The sequence below is a fragment of the Leptonychotes weddellii genome, chromosome 7 (assembly GCF_054177405.1).
Source record: "Leptonychotes weddellii isolate Sample4059 chromosome 7, ASM5417740v2, whole genome shotgun sequence".
Lineage (NCBI taxonomy): Eukaryota > Metazoa > Chordata > Mammalia > Carnivora > Phocidae > Leptonychotes > Leptonychotes weddellii.
The window spans coordinates 95,381,129-95,401,223 of record NC_138375.1 but is presented as its reverse complement, the minus strand read 5'-3'; the positions used below and the strand labels follow the sequence as shown (position 1 = coordinate 95,401,223).

The window sequence follows — 20,095 nt, the reverse complement described above, 5'->3', positions numbered from 1 at the left end:
TGCTCACCTGTCTGTCCCCCAGTATGAATGCTGTAACACAGTAAATGAACAAAGAATGAAGCAAAGTGGGCGATAGGAATAATAGTTCAAAGACCACAGAGCAGTTATTTGTGGTGCTGGTAAAGGCCTCTGTTAAATAAAAATCAATTTGATATGGAAGCATCAGGGACACGATGTGGGGAGACGAGAGGTACACAAGGAAAGAACACAGGAGAGTACAGAGGATTACTTTTCAAATCCTCTGGCATTTCCGCACAAAAGGATGATGAAGATTTATTTTAGATGAGCTGTCATTTTCTATCAGAAGCTTTGCTGATCCAGAATAAATAGGTTCATAAAGATTGTACTTAAAATTTGAGCATGTGAAGGTAAATAGTAGTAGGCATAGCATCTAATAAATTTCAAAACCAGAAGGTATTGTAACATTCTATCTTCCTTTAAAAAACAAACCGAATGACCTGCATGCACTGATTATCCAACTACCAAAAACCCGCATATAATTCTAAACTACATTGTTTTAGTCTGCTTTAGGGCCTGAAAATCCTTTCTACTAATTCCCAGCAATTTTTCTACCTTTTTCTAATGAGAATAAGGTTTATAAAACCTGGGCTCCCCTGCTGGGAAAACCAACCCAGAGCTATCTCAGAGCAGATGGTCTTGTTTTCTCATGACCATAAACATTTTAGGATTGATCCTTTTTTTTCATTTTTTACCTATCTGAAGAGTAAATGTCTTTGAGACCTTAGAAATCCACTGTTCAGAGAGGACAAGAAGCTACACTGACCAGAGTTCACGGTTGCAGAGATGAAGTGGAATGATGGCAGTGGAAATCAGGGCATTGTGTGTCTGTCTGTAGTAGCAGAAGAAAATAGGTTGATTTTTGAGCATTAAGGGCTTTGGTTTTCAAATGTCTACATTTTGAGCTTTGTTATGCATTTGAGTTTCTGGATGGTAATTAACACCTTCCTAGTCCCAGGAATTTCAAGTGTTAAAGAATAATTTCTTTTTTGGAGGATGTAGTACTTCTTACTCTATTTAAGGATGTTGGAAGAGGGGAAAAGGGTTGGGAAGACCAGTTGCCATAATTATTCTCAGAGTATTTTAGTCACGTAAAGCGTACTATGTAATTTTTTTTAACCAAGGCTTTTAGAGGTGGTAGATTTCTATCAGAAATTTTTGAGGCTGTTTATAGTTTTTGTTTGTTTGTTTTGACATCAGTCATCTATAAATTACCTTTGGTCCCAGTTAAAAGGGGCATGAATCCATATCTGAAACTTACAAGCTGTGACTTTAGGCCAGTTACTTACTCATGCAAAGAAAGCCTCCGCTTCCTCATCTGAAAATGGGAGAACAAAATAATATCCCTCATCCCAGATTCTTTTGAGGAGTAAATGAGATAATGGATGAAAAGTTTTCCCCACACAGCCAGTTAAGGAATATCAGACAAATTGGAGCTCTCCTTTAAATTATGATTACTGTTATCATGGTTACTACTTAATAATTATTCAACTAGAATTTTTCTCTTATTTTGTAAAATAAGGAGTTAGGACCAGATGATTTTTTGAGGTAAAATGTCTGCATTGTTTTGTTTTTTAAGATATTATTTATTTATTTGACAGAGAGAGAGAGTGTGTGTGAGCATAAGCAGGGGGAGTGGCAGGCAGAGGCAGAGGGAGAAGCAGGTTCCCCACAGAGCAGGGGGAGCCTGATGTGGGGCTCAATCCCAGGACCCCGGGATCATGACCTGAGCCGAAGGCAGTCGCTTAACCAGCTGAGCCACCCAGGCGCCCAAAGTGTCTGCATTGTTAAAACTGTGTTCTACTTACTTATGAAGGTGTACCATGCACTCAACAGTATGTTAGGCATGAAGGAATAGAACTTGCAGGATTGGGTGCTTACCTTCAAGAATGTAATAAAATTAGCAAATAAATAAAGCTGAGACAATAGTAAATTGTATGGTAAACAGTATCTGCGCGGTACTGGGTATTGATTTTGAATTGAGGGAAAGCTGTGAGCGGCAGTCGGAAAAGATTTCCTAGAGCTCATGAGTTTTCTTCTAATTCTTGAAGGAGGAACAGGACGTTGTAAACAGCATGAATGTAGAGGTGAGCACTCCATAATGCACACAGGAAAGCTGTCTGCCGGACCGTAATGGAGGGAGTGTGACATGAGGGCGGCATGGAGGGTGCGCCCTTGACGTGACCCTCCATGATGGGATGCTCAGAGGCTTTGAGATCAGGCAGATGTGGACTAGCTATGGGACTGAGCAGAAGCCTCTTCTTTCTTCATCAGTATGCTGGGGCAATAACACTATCTCCTTCATTAAGAAGGTTGTTGTACTGAAATGTCTGGTACAGCCAGTCCCCAGAGTGATAAGGCTGTCTGGGGGAGTAAACTGGCAGCTTTTAGTTAAACTGGGCATGGTCTGCCCTGTGACCCTGACATCTCCATCTGGAAAAAGGGGCCTGTGTCCGAGGACGTGTGCCCAGATGCCTCTTGCAGCACTGTTGTTGCTCCAGAAAGTTCGGGAGTATTGTGGGTGTAGACAGTTTGAGAGGGTGACTGGGAAAATAGGATGGATGCCTTCCTGTAGTGTCCAGCAGGTCGAAGAAGCAGCCTGGAGGCACGCAGGAATGAGGACAGAACCCAAAACATGTCACTGTGTGAAAACAAGTTTAGAAATTCAATTCTGTGGTACCACACTTTTATCATCAATCAAAAATACATGCACACCAGGGGCACCTGGGTGGCTCTGTCGGTTAAGCATCCGACTCTTGATCTCAGCCCCGGTCTTGATCTCAGGGTCATGAGTTCAAGCCTCATGTTGGGTTCCATGATTGGCATGGAGCCTACTTAAAAAAAAAAAAAAAATAGATGCACACCATATAATTGACATTTTCCAGGAGTTCATACAAATAGCTGAATATCCATCCGGGGCATTAGGAGGGTTGCTTGGAGTCAAGGAAAGACTGGAGGGCACAGAAGTGGAAAATATTGTAAAGTAAGCAAGCCGATGTGTGACAAGCATATGCTCTGGGCTGAGCAGTATGATTAATTCTGTCCCGTCCTCTACCCTTGAATCTCCCCAAGCAAAAATAGGCCAGGAGATAGGCTCTAAGGGAGACTTCCTGCCGCACAAGTGGGAGCAGCCTTGCGTGAGGGAAGTATGGCGACTACAGATCACAGAATAGCTAACACGCAGCCCGGGCATGTGCCCCACGTGGTTCCCCGGGCTTTGCACACTGGACCAACTCCTTCATTCCTCACAGCAACCCGAGGAGGGTGGTACTGGGAACGGCATTTTGCAGGCGAGGAAACCCAAGTATGGTGGAGTTAAGTCGCCTGCGCAAGATCGCACATCTAGTGACACAGAAGCCAGGGTTCAAACCCGGTCAGCCTGGCTTGGAGTCCCTGCTCTTCAGCATGAAGTCTTGCCGCTCATGATGGCCATAGCTGAAGTGGTGAGGGAGACGCTTTCCCATACATGGTGCCCTTGGCACATGCCTGGCACTTGCAACTTGGTGGACAAATTGTTGTTGTTTTTTTTTTTAATTGTGTGTGCTTGGGGTGTCCATGTATATAATACTTTTTATTGAAATATAATATATATTCAGAAGCATACACCTTGTTGGATTGCTACAGACTGAACAATCCTGTGCAGCGAGCACCCAGATCAAGAAACAGAATGGGAAGGGCAACTCTGCTACACAAAAACTTCTGTCATTTTTACTGGGCACTAAGTTATGATGCGGGAAAGCAACAGTGAAAGCTATAAGCCTTTAAAAGCAAAAACAATAGAAATATAAAACATTCCAAAAAATTGCTACAGCTATTGGGTGTTTCTGAAGTATGGGAGGGGGGGAACCTTACCTTTCCATTGATTTTACCACAGTTAGTTGGCTTGTGTTAAGACTGGCTGAGGGGCGTAGCCAACTCACGAAGGATGGCAGGGACGTCTCTCATGAATTTAAGGCAACCTCCTGTTATTACAGCATATAACAGATTGGGCAGCAGATGTCAGTTAGACATAAATAGATAGGTAAAGGCTATTATGGTTTGGATCATAAGGAAGACCCTGCAATGGGCGGATCAATGGTATTTTCATCTCTCCCCTCCTAGTTTTTTAACTCTACTGGGCGACTGTCTGTGTCGGTCATTCTCAACTCCTGTGGGCACCATTTGCCAGTTGCCAGGGGGCAGCTATGACAGTAAACATCACACTCAAAGCATAATGTCTTCCCGCATGACAAATGATTAATTCCCTTTCTTTGTGGCCAAGAAGAATCTCATGCTGAATTTTGGGACCACGTGTATACGGTGATCTTCTGCAGAGCAATCTGTGCAGAGTTGTTCACTGCCTTTGCAGGAGTGAGAAGTTACCTAACTTGTCCAAGGCCACAGAGCTAGTACAAGGTGAAGCCAGGACTCACACCCGGTTACTCCCTGTACATAGGCTCCATGTTATGTGCTTTGCCACCACCATCTTTTTTTTTTTTTTTAAAGATTTTATTTATTTATTTTGAGAGAGAGAGAATGAGAGACAGAGAGCACGAGAGGGAAGAGGGCAGAGGGAGAAGCAGACGCCCCGCGGAGCAGGGAGCCCGATGCGGGACTCGATCCCGGGACTCCAGGATCATGACCTGAGCCGAAGGCAGTCGCTTAACCGACTGAGCCACCCAGGCACCCCGCCAACACCATCTTTATAAAGAGGGACCGTGCCTCTTTCCTAGGGGATGCCCTGTACCAGCCAGTATTTCTCAGGGTTCACAAGGAAGGCAGTCACTATCCTTGAGGTGATGTTCTCTTTGCCTCAGGTGTCAGATACATCCTTTGGCCTCCATACCACTCTCTTCCACCTGATAATACACTACTCTGAATCTTTGTATTGCTGCAAAGTTGTCTGAAAAGTGTTTATTCTCCTTATGGTTCCTCAGTGTGTTTATCCTAATTTATAAGGATTTTGGCTTTAACAGAATCCCACATTCCTCTAACAATTCAATTAAAAAATCGGCAAAAGGCATCCCATTGTTTTCAGCCTAACATCTCTCTACTTAGACACATACAAGTAATCCTAAGGGAGGTAGATTCCCATTACTTCTCTGTGATGCTAGCTATAAGGTGTGATATAAATCCAGTACTAAAGCATTCAGAATCACAGTGCTGAAACATGTCTGTTGGAATTCAGTTCCAGTAGAATATGCTTAGTATCCGTTTTGTAGGCAGGCACTGGGATTTAGTGCCCTGATTTGAAGGTGAGTACAGCCTGCTGCCTTTTGAAGAATTCCTACCTAGTCTTTTAAAAACGTATTTTTACTGAAATATAACACATATTTTAAGCTTGATATTGTCCCACAGGTCTTAGACACTAATTCTTCTTCTGTAAGAGTACACATAGCCAAAATGTGCAAATGTCAGTGAACTTTTACACACTGACTGTACCCATGTAACAGCCCCCCACAAACAACCACAAAAAACCCCAGCATTACCAACACCCCAGAGGACCCCCTTGTTGCAGTTTTCAGAATGTTTTAAATTTCTGTTTTTTGTTGTCAAAGTTTTATGTCTTTCCTGGTACTGCTTTCCAACATTTGATCTATTATCCAGTAAATGGTATTCGGTTTTATTTGCCTCTGATTTTAAGAAAAGGATGGGATTGGGCTTCAAAACACAGGTAAAAAGAAGAACAAGCTTGTAAAGACCACAATCTCTGTGGCTTTCAGAATTGCTAGAATTTCTACTTGAAGTCTGCTTGAATGTTGTGACTGAAAACGTGAAGGAGGAAAAAGTTTGGCCTGTCCCTCTTCTCAAACACAGGTTCTTATGTCACGATCTTTCTCCTTTTTTGTCTTCCAGCTGGCAAACGTTAAGTATGCATAGGTGCCTTGATTGGTTGTAGCTCAGCATCTTTTGTCCTAATGTGGACTTCGCTCCCCACCAAGGGCTTTAGAAAAGTCGTGAATTACATTTGCTGGCTTTTCTCAGAGTCCTCAGAATTGTGCTTGCCAAAGATGTGTGTAACAGGTAATTGGCCAAAATGAGATTAGCAATTTATTTGGAGGAAGGGTGTAGAAAATCTTTTTAATCTAGGGGTGAAAAGATCACAGAATGGGTTAAGTACAGGTTACCCAATTTGGCTGTAGGTTTAGGAGGAATTACTGAAATCATCCCTTTGCCTTCAAGGATCTCTGTATCCTCTGTGCCTCTCTAGCCCCCTGGCCCTCAGGCAAAAAGAAAAACCGATCAAAACATAAACAGCAACTCTGAAAAAGTAATTTAGACATTTAGCCAGGCTACTTTTCTCTTGCCTGGGGATTCTGTGGATCCTGGTAGGGTTTTGGAAGGAGTTCGTTTCTTAGCGATACTCAGGAAGAGCATCCTCACCAGCTCAGACACACTTGCAGGCTAATTCTCACAGACCACGATATCTTTTGGTAGCTGGATTGCTTATTTATACAACTCTGTTGCCTTTGTTAACATTTTTACATTAATTTTTGAGGGGTGGCATTTGCTTGCCATTGCCCCCCCCCCCACATTTACCTTCTTCCGCCTGAAAAAGAGATTTAACTGTGATGTGCCCAAGTATGGCTTTCTTTGTTTTTATTCTGCCCAGGATTCACTGCACCTCTTGGATATGTGGATGGATGCCTTCCATCATTTTTTTTTTCTTTCTTGAAAGTCCTAGTCCAGTGTCTTTTCAAATAAATATATCTTCTACCTCATTTTCTCTCTTCTCCTTCTAGGACTCTGTGTATACCTATGTAAGCTGTTCTATACCATCCTGTGGGTCTTTGATTCTCCTTTTAGCTTTTGGCTTTGTTTTGTTTTACTTCTTCTGGTGATTCATTTTGGAAAATATCTGTCGTTTTTTAAGCAACTTAAACTTTGCTTTGCTTTGCCCAGTCAGCTGGTAAGTCTGTTTCATTCTGGTGTCCTGTCTTTCAGCCTCAATTTCCCTTTTTGTGCTTCATTATTACTGCAGTTTTTACCTCTGTACAGAAATTTCCTATGTCATCTTGTCACGTACATTTACCACTCTATCCTTTAGCATAGTTGTTTTTGAGTCTTGGTCTGATAACACCCAGATCTTGGTTATCTGTTCATCTTTTTGCACTGCCTGTTTCTCTTCTTATCTGTGGGTCACAGCCATACCCAGACCCAGCTCTAGTGGAGAGCGGAATGACTCAGCACCCTTGCTCAAGTGGTGTGACATAGAAGAGACACACTTTTTCTGGACCTAAATATTATTTACCTCAGTTTCTACTGATTTATTAAAAATGTTTGACCTCCTCAAACATTAGGGACTCACAAAGAAGCAAAATCTTGTATTTCTCAGACTTCCTTTTCCACTTGGGATATAGACAATGACAAGAGACTGCTGCTGTTACCTTAACAATCAAAGGGTCAACTACACTATCATAGTTTAAAAAAAAATAAAAAGCTAAGGGCACTGGGTGTTATATGCAAATAATGAGTCATGGAACACTACATCAAAAACTAATGACTGGGCGCCTGGGTGGCTCAGTTGGTTAAGCCACTGCCTTTGGCTCGGGTCATGATCCTGGAGTCCGGGATCGAGTCCCGCATCGGGCTCCCTGCTCAGCAGGGAGTCTGCTTCTCCCTCTGACCCTCCCCCTTCTCATGCTGTCTCTCTCTATCTCATTCTCTCTCTCAAATAAATAAATAAAATCTTTAAAAAAAAAAAAAAACTGGGGCGCCTGGGTGGCTCAGTCGGTTAAGCGACTGCCTTCGGCTCAGGTCATGATCCTGGAGTCCCTGGATCGAGTCCCGCATCAGGCTCCCTGCTCGGCAGGGAGTCTGCTTCTCCCTCTGACCCTCTCCCCTCTCATGTGCTCTCTCTCTCTCTCTCATTCTGTCTCAAATAAATAAATAAAATCTTTAAAAAATAAATAAATAAATAAATAAAACTAATAACTAATGATGTACTGTATGGCGACTAACATAACGTAATAATAATTAAAAAAAAAAAAAAAAAGCTAAGGGCATCAGTAAACCTAAAAAGAAAAGCAAATTCCAGAAAGTTATAAACTCTTGAAGCAAGAGACCCATGACTGGCTCTCAACCTAGGTGGAATGGCGGGACAGGGAGGAAACAGCCAAACTTCCACTTTTCATTTCTCGTTTTTCTTCATATCTTCATTCATGTTGTTGAGAGTAATGGTCTCTTGTGATTGTCTACATCCTAAGTGGAAGTCCAAGTCTCAAAAATAGGAAATTTGTTCAGGGAGATCAGAAAATCTGCCAATAGTGAAAAGAAAACCAAGATAAGTCTTGGCCATTGATAAATAGGGGCCCAGCTCTGTTATTCCATTGGTGTTATAAACACATGGACGTAGTGATAGTTTTTATTTACTGGGTTTGTCTGTTGCACGAACTCTAGGCCTATAGAATACTAGTGTTTTTATGCTTTGTGTTGAGCTCTTTAGATCACTGGATGTACCAGGGATTTGTTTGTATAGCTCTTGTTTGCAGTCTCCTCTTGGATTAGTTGTGCAGTCTTGCAAGGTATAGTAGGGGACACTTGATTGAATTACAGCATAGGTCACCTCGCTGTTTCATCATAGAGAAATTCAAAGTTACCGAGTACAGTAACTGGCATATTACGTAGCAGTAATTTGGTCTCTGCTTTTCTTTTTTTTTTTTTTTAAAGATTTTTTATTTATTTATTTGACAGAGAGAGACACAGTGAGAGAGGGAACACAAGCAGGGGGAGTGGGAGAGGGAGAAGCAGGCTCCTGGCCGAGCAGGGTGCCCGATGCGGGACTCGATCCCAGGACCCTGGGATCATGACCTGAGCCGAAGGCAGACGCTTAACGACTGAGCCACCCAGGCGCCCCGGTCTCTGCTTTTCTTATGGTTGTCCTACCGTGGTGCTAAAACAAAGGCTCAGTTAAACCTGCGTTTCTTAAAGCATGTTCTATGCACATGCCTTAAGTGGGGCTTCCCCCTCAAAGTGTTCCGTGAACCCATTATTTTCCAGAGCACTGCTGACTGTGCCCCTTGCTCTTGTTAGATAAAATGCTAATGGAAAAATCTTGCATCAAGTAAATGCTCTGCATTGTATTTAATTATGTGCTTCTCCAGCTTAAGTGAATACAGAGCCTTTTGTCCAGAAACTTTTAAGTTTTTCTTGTCAAGCGATACCCATAAACCACGTTCTTTGGGAAATGTGAAATTACGTGGACCCTGTTGCTCTTTATTTCAAGGACTGTGAATTAATTCATATTGACTGCATTCTGTATACCTGGAAAACCTTCTCCCCACTTCTTTCTGATAAGGAAGCTTTCATTTTTGGAGGAAAGAAGAGCTCTAACTCAGAAGGCTCTCTGAGGACGGCGTTATTGTTTAGGGTTTCCCACTTATAACAGTGTTAGTGTTGTAGTGCTATGTGTAGGGGATACTGGTCTCGGCTGCCTAACTTGTCCAAGGACTGTCCTAGTTTGCTAGTCCAAGAAAATAAGCTAGGTCAGCTGTCATATCCCTCCAAATGAAAAAAGACAGCTAGCTGCCTGGACTGCAATTGGAAGGAAAGGTCAATCAATATATTACCTTTCCTCTGGTGTGTTCCTTGCCTGCCGGCTGAGTTGTGCCTTCTCAGTAGTGGTGGTAATCTCTTCTGCTAAATTTTATTTTAACCTTGCAAATAGGTTAAAGGAAGGGCACAGTTAATAACGTCTTCTCTTAGACACCTCTGAGCATATTATTTGGGCTGAACCTTGGCCCCCACCCCATCCCCCTCGCCCCAAGCCCAGCACCGTCTTGTTTAGATGGAGAGTTATGCTGGTAGCTCGTTTTATTTATTGTGGGAATTTCTCCCAGACCTCGGTCATGCTCTTGCACAGACAAAAATGCAAACATTTTTGTGATTTTTGACAGTAGCTGGGCTCTATGTGGAATAGGGGTTTTTCAAAACATTTCTCAGTCAATATGCTTACTCTCCTTCACCAGCCATGCAGTGTGACACGGCACATCACCAACACTTGAAATAGACTGCAACAGGAGGTCAGAATGGAGCATAGATTTTCCAGCACAGCATGTTAGATGAAATGATTTTGTGTACTTTGAAGTGGAAAATTCAATCAGAGTTTTCCACACTTTTTAGTTAAAGCAACACTGTTATTTATTGATGAAAGGTAGACTGAGAAAAATAAAGAATGCAGAGTAGACAACAAATCTAGCATTATTCCCCGGTCAGAGCAAGAAATACCTTTTCACTTGTAATTTAATGAAACCTACACATGGTAAAAAGGGTCTGTTTAAAATATGCACAATAGAATCCTTGGAACATATGCCAACTTGTTTAGCATGTGTGGGGATAAAAATGGAATCTGGCTTTTTGAGGAAGTTTGGTTTCCATTGAGATGGACTTCATGCTTGATAAATGGCATTTACAACTGCCTGGGTAATCTGTTTTGGTTTAGTTTTAAAGAAGCAGAGCTCATTTGGAAAGCACCTGAGAGTATCAGTAAGAAATGCAAAGATAGATTCTTTAAGCTTTCATTTAAGCAGGCTTAGAGAATATTTGAATTTATTACTGGTTTTCACCTGTCCTTTGGTGCACAGAAGATACATCAGCATAACTACCTATTATGTAGATGAACACTTTATACTTTTAAATTGCAAAACCTTAAGGTTGCAATGTCAGATTTGTGCATGAATATTTAAAATAGAATAATAACCTAATATTAGCATGCTCGATGTATGCCAGTCACTTTTCTAGGTACATTATGTGTATTATTTCATTGAATCTTCACAATAACACTCTGGGCTATTATTACCTATAATTTCCAGTGAGAGAAGAGAGCCACAGAGAAGTTAAGTACTTTGCCCAAGGCCGTACTCCTAAACCAGTATTCTTTTTTTTTTTTTTTTTTTAGATTTATTTATTTGAGACAGAGCAGGGGGTGGGGCAGAGGGAGAGGGAGACAAGCAGACTCCCCGCTGAGCGGGGAGCCCGATACAATAAGGGGCTCGATGCGGGGCTTGATCCCAGGACCCTGAGATCATGACCTGAGCTGAAATCAAGAGTCAGACACTTAACCGACTGAGTCACCCAGGCACCACTCCTAAGCCAAGTATTCTGAGCCACTTTGCTTGGCTGCCTCTCAGAGACTTTGCCACTTAAGCACTTTCCTCCTGGTGAGCCTAGGCATGTGTGAGTTATCAACTTGATTCAACTAGTGTATCACATTTAGCACAGAGGTTTGTATTTACATTCTTTCTTTAAAAGAGACCTATAATCTCTTCTATGTGAAATCTATGAAAACCCAAACTCGAAAAAACAGAAGTATGGTGGTTACCAGGAGCTGGGGGTGTGAAGAAATGTGGTTTAAGAGTCCATACTGAAACTAGTAGATAAGTCCTCGACATCTAATATACAGTACAGTGCTTATAGACCCTAAAACTATTGTAAACATGGAGCTTGCTAAGAGACCAGATCTTAACTGTTTTTACCACTAGAAGAAATAGTAATTATGCGACACTGTAGAATGTGGCAACCATATTGCAACATAATGTATCAAGTCAATATGTTGCACGCCTTAAACTTACTCAATGTTCTATGTTAATTATATCTCAATTAAAAAAATGATCTAATTCTTTAACAGTCTGTTTTACTTAGGTACTATTTTTTTTGTTCAATAAATAATTCAATTTAGTGTAATTAAGTTTTCCTTTTTTAACCAGCATTTAAAAGTGATAGAACCCTTTAAAAACATTAGTGTAAATTCATCAGCTTTTCTATTTTTTTTTTTAAAGATTTTTTATTTATTTATTTGGCAGAGAGAGACACAGCAAGAGAGGGAACACAAGCAGGGGGAGTGGGAGAGGGAGAAGCAGGCTTCCCGCGGAGCAGGGAGCCTGATGCAGGGCTCGATCCCAGGACCCTGGGATCATGACCTGAGCCGAAGGCAGACGCTTAACGACTGAGCCACCCAGGCATCCCCATTAGCTTTTCTAAATAGTGTGGCTTTCAAAGATAAGTTCAACTGCCTGTGACTTTGTATTCTTTAATGATCTACAGTTGATTCCCTGTCTTTGTTCATGATATTGTATAGTATTGTCAGTTGTGTTTTTTTTTAATTTATTCACTGTAGTTTCAATGAGATAAGCATACGACTATTTCAGTATTCTACACATATGTCTTCTCAGCTTTTACTGTTATTGTTGTTTGCTTTCATTCAATGCACAGTGAGTCCAAAATCAACTGTCAGTTTCAGGTTTCCAAAGTAATCCAGTGTAATCCATCATGAGAACACAGAGCTTCTGTGTGATATAGTAATCTTATCAGTACAGTAAGGTCTATTATGCTTCTGATTTTTCAAAGGAAGAACCTAATTAGTATAATAGAAACCAAAGTGGAAACCACTTCAGTTCACCCCTGAATTACAAATGGCTACATTCACATATTACAAAGGGAAAATCTTCCTCCTTGGAAATTGCTTTATTTTTTCAGTCAACAAAAATGAGAGGCCACCTTATGAAAACTTTCTTCGGTCCCAAATTTAAACATCCACCCGTTTTGTAATCCTTGTGATCCAAAAACATCACAAGGGATCATTTTGACTTTGAGAGAAGGATTCTGTCTTTGCAATGAGAACAGAATTCAGTCTGGGAAGAAGCAACTGAAAACCAAAAGCCTTTTATTGCTTTCGATGCCTTTTTTTTTTCTTTTTAAAGGCAGAAACTTCACTGCAGTGTAATATTTTCTGCTAATTAACTGTCACAAATGTGATGCCCTTAAGTTTGGAGTTTCTTTAGTTAACTTCAGTCATTAACGCACACTGTGCAGCCCTCCCAAATCTGTTTTGAAAAAAGGAACCACATCGACAGATCTGTAATCCATGTTGTCAAAGTTTTTGTTTCTCATAGAATCTAATCTTAATTTCGAGAACATTTGGTCATTTTCTTTGGGTAGCAAACACCAGCCCTTCTAATGCTCATAATTGGTGGTGCCAGGATTGTCTTGATGCCTAGTGGGCCTTTGGATACACTGCTCCAAAGGTGACTTGAAAAGTTCAGTATGAACTGTTTTTGGAGAGTATCAGGAATATATTTAGCTGCAAACAACAGAAAACTAATAGCAGTTTAAATAAATAAGGATTTATTATTTCTCCCATAAAAGTGTTCGCCAATTGAACGACCACGACTGGCGCAGTATGGAAACAGGGTCCATCAGCCCACTTGTGTCTTTGCTCTGCTGTCCTTCACGAGGCCTCTGACCTTGAGCAAATCACAGTGTAACTTTTCCAAAACTCGGTTTTCCCAACAGAAGAAGTGGTGGTAACGCTCTCTGTAATTGCGGGGCTGGAGTGAGTCTCCGGTGAAATCCTGTATGAGAAAACATGGAGCACAGTGCGTGGCACTTACCAGGGCAGAGCTGATGGGTGGAATTGTGGTGGCAGGCAGAGCAGTGCCGGTTTTCATGGTGGTTATGCAGGGGGAGGTGCAAAGTAGGAAATAGGAGATACCTTAACTCGTGTTCATCAGTCTTGGGGCTCCCAATTCCAGCATCTTCCAGGTGCTGTTACTTGAAATACCACATTGGGGAAAATAATTTTAAAAGTCAGATACCGTGCCCTTTAACAAATAGGACCTATTACTAAGTAAAATATATCCCCCATAAGCCAATTGTGTATTTTATTCTGTGACCTCCTTACAATAAATTTCAGTACCATTAAAGGCTTAAGTCACATTATTGATTATTTGAATATGTGTGTCATTAATCTTCCATCACCCTCGTACATTTTGTATGTACATTTTAAGTGTCGTCTTTTGCATTTAGATGGAGAAGAGTGTCAGAAGAAAGCAGACTTGTGGGTATTAGTCTCATACAGCACTTCAAGAGCTCCCTGGAGCTGATTTGCCAGTAAATTTCTACACTAAAATGGGCTTTCAGAAGAGTGACTGCTAGATAAACTCTAAGGTGTCCTTAGTAAATAAAAATGATTAATCTCAGCTGAATAAATTCTCTATCACTGGTCAGATAGTCTCATCCAATTCTGGTTCCTGGTTCTATAAAAAGCCCTTTTCTTTTTGTATTAAGGTTGTCCATACTTTTAATGGAACCTGTGAATTATTGTCTGATTTTTAAAAATTGGTTCATAAAAGGATATTGATTCTTTGAATTAGGGGCAGTTGAAATATTGTTTATGGGCAAACTGGCCTCCTTTGATCGAACCTGGAAGCTACTGTCAAGGAAACTTATCTTAAATTGGTGTTAAGATACACTTTTTAAAAAATGATCACAACTCTTAATAATTGCCTCTGGATTGGACATGACGTCAGTGTGGGAATGCAAGGGAACCAAAAGGTAAAAGTGAAGATCCGTTAAGTGGGGTTCTCTCTAATTGCTTAATTTTTATTCCCAGTCACAGATGTGTTTTCCTGGGTAATGAGAAGATTTTAAAATCAAATAAAGCTTTTGAACCTTGAAGATGTTTGCCAGCCACTGTTCTATTGAAGAATCCTGTAGATTTATACTGATCCTATGGGGTGTCTCATATCCACTATATTAACTAGCTTTTTAGAAGCTTATGAACATTGCAGCTTTTATTGATTCCAGGGAATTGTACCCAACAATAAGCAAGAAAAGTCGATGGTAACTTTCTTCCCATATAGGGGTGTGCAGATCAATACTTTGAATTTACTATAATTTGCGGGTAATGGATGGAAGAACTGAAAAAATTGTGAAGCCTTGTGGGGCACAGCTGTGCAGTGTTGGCTTTTTATCTAAGCTCACTGTAGGTCACAGGCTTTCCCAAGTAACAAGAAACATAGTTAAGTGGCAGGGCAGATACACGTATTTATCAAGATCTTCATAAGACTCTTCTAAGGGAAAAAAGAAAATCACAAACCTTGTCCACAGTGACCTTAATTTTATAGTCCTGAAGGGTCTCTAAACTTGCACTCTCTTAAAGGCAATTAAAATTCTAAATATCTAGACTTTGCGTTTGATCTCCTGTTACAGGCATTTTCCTGATGATGAGTAACAGTGTATTTTTCCACTGAAGCCCGATGGGCTTCGAATCTTCCAGGTGGTTCCCAGAACAGTGGCTGGGTTCCACATTGAGAGAGAGAGGAGGAGGGGTCTTTTGTGCTCCTTCTTTGATTTTCCCAATTTCTGTTTCTCGGAGCTCTTCCCTTGTGCCCTACGTGCCTCCTCTAATGTGAGTAGCACGCTAACATAGCAATAGCTGACATTTAGGGTGCTCTCGTGTTTGAGATCTGGGCTTAATGCAGGACCTTTATTCTCATTCATCTTCTCAACACCTTAGGACATCAACTGTCATATCCTCATTTTATAATTCAAGAGACTGAGTCCTAGACAGGGAAAGGAAGATTTTTAAGGACGCTCTCTAGCATTGACTTAATAATAGAATATACGTGTATGTGAATCTATATCTTGTCCATTTAATCATTATGAAGTATACAATTAGCTTAAATATATATATATTTTTTTTTTAGCCGAAAGTTTGCCTGATCTAGTATGTTTTCTTATTTAGCTTCTTTTGTTGTGAAGGACTGTGACTCCTCCAATTGGATCTAAAGGAGTTTCTTTCATTTCAAAAAGGATACGCTTTCTCTTGAAAGAAATAGTCCTTTGTTCTTAGAGAACAAAATAAGCACATAAAATAAAATTTGACTGTGCTGGAAGCTACCAACCCTCAGGAAATAAGATGCCCTTCACTTTAGTATGTAGTAAACACTTAGCAAACTGGAGATGTTACTAATATAAGTACTAGCTATTATTCAGCAACCCATGTAGGAAGTGTAAAGTCTGACTTAGAAGTAGAGTTCCCGTGCATAATACGGAATTGGAAGGCAGTGTGGTTACAAATGTCTGATTGCCATGCTTGATATTTTGAAGTCAAAGGTGTAACCTGTTAGGAAATGTCAGCAACCGGGTAAAGGAAGCTTGTTCAATTTGCTCATTTACTTAGGGTTAGCTGGATATTTGACTCGTTATGCTTTTTTCTACTTTAATAGGTCTGTGTTAAAAGTAATGTGTTTTCAAGGCTTTGCTTCAAATACAGTCAATCTGTAAGAAATAATTTGTGTGAAATTTGCTTAGAAAGAGCTGCAAAAATCGGTAGCATCCCTTTCTGAGAGTAACTGCCAATGTGTTATCAACTACGAATACACCTTGATAGCCTACACGAGGCGGGGTCCCAGTGCAGATCGACCAAGTCTTCCTTGGGGATGAAAAATAATTAAACTGCTCTGGACTCTGGCTGATGTGTATTCAAAGACAGGTTAAGCCATTTACCAGCTCTGTGACCTTGTGTAAGCTCCTTAACCTGTCTCTGTCTCAGTTCTGTAAAATGGAAATGCTGGTGAAGATGAAATGAGATCATGTACATCAGCACACAGTGGATGTGAGGTGCTGTTCTTAAGTGGAGGGAGGCAGATGAGCTTAGTAAAGAAAAACCACTTCTGCCCTGTGTGTACAAATCATAAAGTAGAAAAGGGGTTTGTGATGATTGGTGTGTAACTTTCATGTAAGAAAGACCCAGGATGTTGACCCTTGCTCTTACATTACTCTGGAACTTTATCTCACGTTCCTGCCCATCAGGGATCCTGTGGTCTAACTTAAATGGATTTTTTATCCCCTCATCCATTCAGATTTCTTTTATTTAACTTCCAAAAGGTCCTCTGTGCTTTTGGATGGCCCTTTTTCCTCATCTCCGCATGGCACCCTGCCCTTAGCTCCTAAGATTCTAAACCTTCCCATTAGTTAAGCATTTATTCTCAACACCTTATAGATCCTGTACACATTTCTATCTTGAATCTGCTCCTCTCTGACCTCCCCATTGCCTCTTCCTTGGTCCCTACTCCACCATGCTTCCCAGACAACTTTATAAGCCACCTAATTCCTTTCCTGTTTGTCCTTAGTAAGCCATTTGACACCCTGATGGCAAAGTGATCTTTTTTAATATGCAGACTTGACCATTATTTTCTCCTATTTAAAATGTTATAGGGGTGCCTGAGTGGCTCAGTTGGTTAAGTGTCTGCCTAAGGCTCGGGTCACGATCCCCGGGTCCTACGATCAAGCCCAGTGTCTGGCTTCTTGCTCAGTGGGGAGTCTGCTTCTCCCTCTCCCTCTGCCCCCTTCCCCCAACTTGTGCTCACTGTCTCTTTCTCTCTCTCAAATAAATAAGTAAAATCTTTAAAAAAAAATTAAAAAATAGAATAAAATGTTACAGGAACTCATTGCCAATAGCTTAAAGGCAAGCTCTTTGAAAAACTTTGTGATTTGACCCTGTCTCTGCCTCCATATTCTTGTCCTGTTGACTTTTTCTTTCTATCTTCAGTTCCAGCCATTCCGAATTTACTAAGAGCTGTGTATTCTTTCACTCCACCTGGCCTTCCTACATCTCTTCCCTTTTCTGGAATATCCCTTTTCTCGCCCACTCCTGAGGATGCCTAGCCAACTTCCAGTTGCTGCAGAAGAAAAACCAGATGCAAGTAGTGTGTTGCTTTAGAATATTTGAACTGCAAGGAACAGAACACACAAGTTAAACTGGTTAAAACAGTAAAGGGAATCAACTGGTTCATGTGTCATGTATGAAAGATATCACCCAAGACCCAGTTTCTAGCTGTCTGTCTTGTCTGCCACCTTCCATGTCTGTCTACCCTATGGCTGCCATTAACTTCTTGCAGTTGGTTTTCCTTCCTTCCTGCTAGCTCTCTCCGAAAAGGGAGGCAGTTCTTTCCCAGGATACTGGAACACATACTGTTTTGCATCTTGTTTTCCCAGATTGAATCACATGCCATCTCCGAACCCACTTACTTTGGCCAAAGCAAGTGAACTTTGTCATTAGCTTCCCTGAACCTGAGCTAAGCCTTGAGGTTGAGAGTAGTGTGAGTTCCAGCAGGTTTTGTTATCACAAATAACAGGTAGCATCATTGGGCGATAAGCAGTACTGACCCTCCTTACAGAAAACTGATCACTTCCTCCCTTGGTCCTGTTGCATACTTGAAAGAGGCCTCTCTTCCAGGTTTTTCAACACTGACGTTTATAGCAAATGGAGTGTCCTTTATCCCCAGGGCCTGGCATAACACACTCTGCCCCCCTGTCTGACGTTTTCACAGCGCACTGTAGGGGGGGGATTGGAACTGGGTGACCCTGGTTCAGATTTTGCTCCCAGCACCTCCTGGCTTTGTGGAGAAGGCAATTGCGAGTCTCCCCTGGGCTTTCAGTGGGAAGACTTGAGGGTCCTGTCAGACAGCTGGGAGATTATGTTGTAGAATTCTTAGACTGAGTTTTTGATAAGAGCTTCTAAAACCAAAAGAGACAGATAGCCATAATGTGACTTAGAAACTTTGTCTATAGAAAGAGCCTGTGAGGGCACCTGGGTGGCTCAGTTGGTTAAACGACTGCCTTCGGCTCAGGTCGTGATCCTGGAGTCCCGGGATCGAGTCCCGCATTGGGCTCCCTGCTCGGCGGGGAGTCTGCTTCTCCCTCTGACCCTCCTCCCTCTCATGCTCTCTGTCTCTCATTCTCTCTGTCTCAAATAAATAAATAAAATCTTTAAAAAAAAAAAAAAGCAACGGACTCTTGGTTTCGGTACAGGTCTGATTTCAGGGTTGTGAGATTGAGCCCCATGATGGCTCCATGCTCAGTGTGGAGTCTGCTTGGGTTTCTCTCTCCCTCTCCCTCTGTCCTTCCCCTGCTACCACCCCCTCCCCTGCCCTGCGTGTGCACGCTCTCTCTCTCTCTCTCAAATAAATAAATAAAATCTTTAAAAAAAAAAAGAAAGAGCCTGTGAGCCTAATGCCAAGTCAGGAGGACAATAGCTGATTACTTGGGTTCACAGCAGAAAAAAAGCCAACCTGGCAAGAAAGCAAGATGGTAGCCACTTTCTCCTTTTATTAAAAGAAAGTGAGGATGTGGTTTTGATCAAGGAAAATGGATATGAAAACCCAGCAAGCATTTTGTGTATACCTTTTACAGTTGATTGTGTTGAGCTTTACTACCACAAATAAATACATTTAAGTGTTTGTAGATACAAAAATAGAATGAAATAGAACCTGCAAGAAAGAGGAGATCCTTTGGGATTCTCCACCCATCTCACATTCCCACTGAGGGATTTTAGTGACGTTTTACGGGTTAAATGATGTGAATGTCCAAGCAGGTCTTTAGAGGTCGACCTCCTGCTTTTCTACAGGCTTCTAAGGCAGAAAACCAATTACTTAATGGGCTGTTCACTGGAGTTTTCAAGCGTTGTTTGCACATAAGCATTAACACTGCTCTGATTCTAAACCAAGTGTCATGTAAGGTCTGGTTCTGTAGTGTGAACTGACCTGATTCACAAGTGACCCTCAGAAACGGAGGCCAGAGAAATGGGGCCCAAATCCCTTCTTTAGGAGGCCCAATTCCCAGATGAATCTGTACTCCTCACTAATTTTACACCCTACCAGGTAGAGGGAGTTCCACTGGGGGGTACCTTTCCGTGCCCTCCAGCGCTTCCCCTTACAAAGGAAATAACTGAAAACCTAAAAGTTCACTATTGTAATGATGGCAAGAAAACTAATATTCCTTAAAGAAAAAAATCCTAAAGCAAATGATTTATGCAAATTCATTGTCCTTCAGGGGACTTAAAAGTATTAGGGCACCTGAGTGGCTCAGTTGGTTAAGCATCTGACTCTTGGTTTCCACTCGGGTCCTGATCTCAGGGTAGTGAGATCGAGCCTGTGAACCTAATGCCAGGTCAAGCCAGTGCAGAACCTGCTTAAGATTCTCTCTCTCCCTTTGCCCCTCCCTCTCCAGCTTGCTCTCTCTCAAAATACATAAATAAATAAGCACTAACGTCCACTAAACAGCTTAAACAAACCGCTCTCCCTCTAGATCTCCTGAGGTGGGGTTCAAGCATTGGTATTTTTTTTTTTAAAGATTTTATTTATTTATTTGACAGAGAGAGACACAGCGAGAGAGGGAACACAAGCAGGGGGAGTGGGAGAGGGAGAAGCAGGCTTCCCGCCGAGCAGGGAGCCCGATGCGGGGCTCGATCCCAGGACCCTGGGATCATGACCTGAGCCGAAGGCAGACGCTTAACGACTGAGCCACCCAGGCGCCC

At 41.6% G+C, this 20,095-nt stretch overlaps 1 protein-coding gene and 1 long non-coding RNA gene across 10 annotated transcripts in view; both read left to right on the top strand.

Annotated features, from left to right (window-relative positions):
* The window catches only part of MAST4 (microtubule associated serine/threonine kinase family member 4), a 519,579-nt gene that overhangs the window by 238,742 nt on the left and 260,742 nt on the right, over window positions 1-20,095 (top strand). The window lies entirely within an intron of this gene.
* Window positions 7-6,540, top strand: LOC145722696 (uncharacterized). The gene is made up of 2 exons (XR_014147158.1): window positions 7-4,465; window positions 4,681-6,540. It is a non-coding gene; the product is annotated as an uncharacterized LOC145722696 (long non-coding RNA).